Here is a 6,219-nt window from a genome sequence, read left to right as displayed (position 1 = left end):
GGGGGGTTGGGGGGTTCATTCAGAACCCCCCATGCAATATGGGACAGTGGGGGGAAGCAGGGATTGGCCCCCTTCCCAGCAGCACCTGCTTAGTCGGGGTTTTTTTTTAAACAAGTGCCAGGAGCTGGGGCAGGTGGGGTGGCCATGCAGGGGCTGGGAGAAGAGCAGGGGATAGGCCTCGGTGATTCTGAGATTCAACAGCAGCTGTATCTCTGAATCAGATTTGGCCAAATCGAATTGGGACAGCGATTCAAACCACTGAATCGAATCACTCTCTCCCAAATCAGCCTAATCCCAATCTGAAGGGAATACTAGCTGCTTCACACAAGCCTAACACATACCATACCACCTCTTTTCAAAATCCTATGTCCTTCCATGGATGTTTGTATCCCAATTACAGTTAGGGTATGAAAGAAAACATCTTAAAATAATCATTCAAGGTTGTCCTTGGCTACCAGGGCTACAAGAGCTTAATAATACTCTAACTATGCTCTTCCCCTTTTTACAACACCCCTACGCTAATAAAGAGCTAATGTAGACCCCGGTGTGTTGCCTTTATGTCCATTCCACCATGTGAAATAAATTCTTACTTAGACAGTCATCAAATTTTAAGGTTCATTTTGATGGAGAAGCAACAACACCAACAACAAAAGGGAAGATGTTCTGATTCATAACCTGGAACACATACAAATCAAGCTGTCACATGATCAAGATTTTTTATAAAAAGTATTTTCATTGATATTCTTTACTAGTGAAAATCAATTGAACGCATCTAGGAGATAGATCCACAAAGAGACTTGTATGCAGGAACACCTGGGTATTGCCAGACCTAACTTTTAGGCATTTGGCTTCCTGTAGTAAAACTAAAAGCCCTTAGTTAGCTGATATTTCCACTGTACCAATGATTCTCACCCAGTGTGCCACAGTATCGTGGGGTGCCACCAGATCCTTTGAAGGATGCCATAAGGTGTGACGAGTTAAGCACAGGCTCAGATTTGTCCCTGCCTTGCAAATCCTCCACGCCCAGTACCTAACCCCTTTCCAAGAAGGGAAGCACTGTAAAATAAAACTTAGTTTTTTTTAATTGGGTGCTACTCAATGCACAAAAGCTATGGAGTGGTGTCTCAGGCCTGAAAATGTTGAGGACAACTGCCCTATATAAAGTGGGAAGAGTTATGTCTATAAGAATGGGATTTACAAGCAAATAAATAAGTCATTTAATATAGCCATTAGGAAATACCAAGGAAAGTGTCACCTTAAATCCTATCTTCATTAGTGTTTAACCCAGGGCTTTGGGCTTGTTGAAAGGAATTGTACTTGAAATTCACTTGCAACTGATATTCTCAGCCTCTCTCAACATTGTACATTTTCTCTGATGGTGATTTAATACAAACTACAAAAGGAATCATGGGAACAGGGACCAGAACCCATGCCTCCTCCATTCCAGTGAAATGCACTCATTAGATTTCAGTATTATGTTCTCTTTTGCCTACACTGTACTCTCTCTGGCCCCATGAATCTTGCATTTTTGGCTGCGTGGTAGTTCAGTAACAAAAGCATCTGAGACATGTGTAGACTAGTATTTTACGGAATCAGGCCCTAAAAGTCTATGTCATTTTTTAAAATGAGACTTAGGTTCCTGTATTGTTCATACCAACTCTAGTTGTGCGCTGCTAATACTTAATGCTTTATAGGTAAAGAATATTGAATATTTCCCAATCCAATGTTTTTTGTCACTTTATATAACACATTCTGTTACTGCAATTAGAACCCTGTGCTAACAATGCCTTTTGAAGAATATTGGTACTCTAGGTAATAAAATATTGTTTCAAAAGATTTAAAATAATATAGCCTTGTTTTCTTGGTTATGTGGACATTTGGCTATTGCCAAATAATGTTATATAATGTAAATAATAATGTAATTTAGGACTACTCCACCTCTGGCCTGTAGGCCAATCCAGCTAACAGAGCCATGGCACCCAGACTGCAGGACTCTTCACAGGTCAGGAAATTGGCAGTAATGGAGCAGTGGCAATGAATATTGCCACCCTGTCCTGTTCCTAAACTCCAAGCCCTGCACAGCAGCTCAGAGATGGGTCACACCCACTTTCCCACTACTACAACCAGATCAGGACCAGGCCATACCCCCTTTCCTCTGTAGACCTGGGTTGGGGCTAAGCCATGCCTCCTTCTCCCCACAGGGCTGCACCATGCCCCTCCCTCTGCATGTCTGGACCAGAGCTAGGCCATGCCCCCTTTCCATCCCTGAAGTTCAGATTGAGCCAGGCCATGCCTCCTCTCTCCGGTCAGACTGGGGCAAGACAACGTCCACCCCCATGCAGCTGGATTAGAGCCGGACCATGCCCCTTATCCCCAGACCTGTCCAGTTGGATCATGATTCGGCAGCCTCCCACCCCATTCACACAGCTGGATGAGGCCCCACTGTGCCTACCTTTAGCACCAGATCAAGACCACTGGAAAGATCCAGACTTCAGATAAACTGGGCATCCCCTATTCAGCCTGCCAGGCAAAAAGGGTGAGTACTACTAGTGTAAAAGAAGCTAGGAGGCATACTAATTTTAGCACTGAGTTTATAAAAGAAGGAAAAGATGTAGACACGTCTCCAGAAAATCTCATTAACACATGTTTAGGTATATGAGTTATCTCATTATGGTCAATGGGATTATTTACATACTTTGAACTGAGCCTGCTATGGGATTTGCTGGTTTGGGAATCTATAACTTGAAATATTGAAAGCATATGTTTGTGAACAATGATTTAAAAAAAAAACTCTTCAAGTTTCTGTTCTCTATAAAAGCATTTTTTGTTCTTCTGCCATCAGTCAACAGTTCTGCAAGATCTGGCTAACTTACTGAGCCTCATCAACATGGCTGGTCAATGCTTAATTGTCAGGATGCATTTTAACAATCTGGGAGATAAATACATCCACTATAAAATGAACATTGAACATTGTTGTTCACACTGGATATTGCAAGAGTTAGTGACCATATAAACAGAGATGCCATCTTGTGGATAACAAGGTAGCAAGCCAGTTGCTGATACTGCCAGAATGTGATAGGAAAAAAATATTTATAATTGTTATCAGCTATTCCTGACTTGGCATTCTCCTCTAAAATACAATTCTTAGAACAGTGATTTTGAATCCTTACATTTAATCTTTAAACCTCTTATCAACTGACTCGCATTCTAATTTCCCCACCAAATTTTTAGACCGAACCCCAACCATGTTATAACATGTAGGTTAAGCTACACTGAAGGATTGTTTGGATTTTTCAGTTAGTCTCTGGTGCAGAGTTGTGTTTTTGTAATATAAATAATTGGTTTAACCATTAAATTGATGTGACAAAAATAATTGTCAGGCAATTAAATGCAGTAATGATTTCAACTCATGGGAAATATGTACTAATAAAACTGGGTATGAGTTTGCTTAATCTCAAAAATATTATCCTCTGATTCATTGGCGTTATTTATATTTTGATGAATACTATATGCTGGAAGGAAGGAGTACTGAGAGTCAGACAACAGTTATTTTTCTTGTTTTACTCCTAAAACAACTATGCATTTTGTCTTCTACATTAGGATGCTAAAAACACATTCAAGAATATGTTATTATCTTTGTCATGAATGGCACTGTGCATATTCTAACTGAAGGAGGCTAACTGACCAACCTAATCCCAGAAGCATACTCTGGGAAAGCAGTATTGAATACTCATTTTTATCGTATATGGGTATGCCTTTTCGCTTTGGTTTTACAGAAGATAGATGTATGTAAATACTGAGATATAAGTAAATAATTTAAAGCTGCATTTGTGGGGGGGGTTACATTTGCTTTTCAGTCAAATGGCTACTTGAATAATTAACTGACAACCATTTCTGAAATATTAGTTTGCTATTACCATATTCATAGGAAGCACCTTCAGTGGTGCATTATTATCATGATTGTTGTTGTTGTCTTCCTATTTGCCCAACCTTTGGAAATTGTGTTTTAACATGCCAAATTGCATGACAACTATTTTCATATTGATAAGATCTGAGCATATTTTTTATGATTAGAGGCTGAATTTTTACTTACGGCTATTACCTTTGCTGGGTGGACCATTCCCTATAGCCATGAACATTTTGCTCATATTGATTATATGTCGGTATTGATTTTAACATCAAATGCACGTATAAACAGATTATTTAGTATTGTTTAGATAATGCATGAGCATTCAGGTTAAAGATGCTAACTAACCATACATTTACAATAAAAAATAAGACATTCTAACACGTGTGTTAGAGCATAAGTGCCGTTTTCTTCTTGTGGACAGGTTTGGGACAATGTTCTTCTCTCAGACACACAGGGGGTTTCTGTTACCTGTTCTGTGTCATGAACGAAACTCAGGTATACAATTGTTAAGTGGGAAAAATATATATTTTGGACTTATGATACTGACAGTGATTTCTCAGTGGGGCATGGAGGCTTTTGTCAAAATACTGTGCTTTATCCACCTAGAGTAGCTAGCGGTTCACACATGAATTAATTACTCGATTAAGGGAATCGAGTGTTGTATATATAAGAATAATAAACACACAAAACATGAAGTCATCATGGTAAGATTAATTAGGTGAGGGAATTCAATACATTTAGCAGACCAAATCAGCACACACAATCAGATTTTATCACTGGTGCCACTCAGTTTGATCTTGGCTATTTCTAGCATTAAATTTTCAGAGGAACATAACTTATACATGTGATATGTCTTAGCATATTTTACCTCATAAATAATTCTTTTACTCATGACTCATATCTTCTTAGCAATTACTATGTCTTACCTTTATCATTAATCATACAAAAGCAAAGTTGGCATTCGTATTGTCCAAATTCATCTTTCTGATCTGTAATTCAGTTTTATGTCACTTTGCATGGCAATGAATCTTTTTTTATATACATTTCCATCTAAACTCCCATGTTTTCTAGGCAGAAATAAATGAACAGGGGCTTTCACTTTGGCCTAAAGTACATTTTGACTAATAGGCTAGCCTCCAGATCCCCACACACAGCTGCTGTTTATTAAGTCCCCAGAATTTAATCTCCTGAGTCTCTACAACTTTGTGAGAGGACCACAAGGCAATGGCAAAGCTGTTTATCAGGTTTATTCCAGAAATCTTATGATATGTTTCACATATTCTATATTAAGCTAAAGCATATCTGAATGTATTTTTTCTGGGGAATTAACTGAGCATCAAGAATTTTTTAAACTCAACACTTTTGTTTAGTGTTAGGGATACTGAATCGTAAAGTGATGTGCTATATAATTTTCTCTAAATAAACATCGCATTATATTCTTATCCATTCAGATAAAAAAAGATAGTATTGGTAGTGAATGGGAAAAAAGTTAAGGTAGAACACTAGACCTGTGTAGTAAGCGTGACCTTTTATCCTTTTGTATTTTTTAATAGAGCAATAGGATTTTCTGTCAAATAAAACTAAACCATTTTTTGTTATCCCTATCTGTTTCACAAAAGGCAAATCTTTGAATATGTCATTTGGGGCTTAATTTAAAGTTCAAATGATTTGTGGTATACTGCCATAACAAAATATTTAGTGTCACTATATTTAGGACATTACACTTTTGACACGTGTTTCATGCCTCATTTACTACAGAATGCCTGAGATCCTACTTAAAATTCAAAGAATAAGTGCACAATAAGTGCACATGTACATTTGTGCATCTCCTTACCTGTTTTTTTTTTTTTTAGTTTTCAGTACTTAAAATGCCAGAGCTTTCCTGTAGCTTACTTGATTATAGCAATATATCTAATGTTCTCAAATGTAAATCCTCTTTTTATGTATATCTTTGCAAAGTCTTGTGGCTTAATAGGAGGCAATGTAAAATCATTAAAAAAGTAAATTCTCCAGATGCTGTATGCATTAACCTTTCCTTTAATATCCCTTCTGTACAATATTTTGATGATTACTGTCATTTAGTAAGCAGATTATGAAAATGCAATTCCCCAGGGCTCTTATTTAATAATTTAGACAAATTAGTCTGGATTTTTTTTTTGTAGTGTTTAGGTAGCATGCACCTGCCATTTCTATCCCTCAGAGTGAGATCTTTTTGTATGTTCCATTCCCCTCCCCAAAATATTATTACAGACACACATTTCAATTTGCAGCTGACAGTTTAGGGTTAAGATATGATTCCAGGTAACAGA

Source organism: Gavialis gangeticus, unplaced genomic scaffold (genome assembly GCF_001723915.1).
Source record: "Gavialis gangeticus isolate Ggan-Ray unplaced genomic scaffold, GavGan_comp1, whole genome shotgun sequence".
NCBI classification, from domain to species: domain Eukaryota; kingdom Metazoa; phylum Chordata; order Crocodylia; family Gavialidae; genus Gavialis; species Gavialis gangeticus.
Note: the sequence above shows the minus strand (reverse complement) of the source record.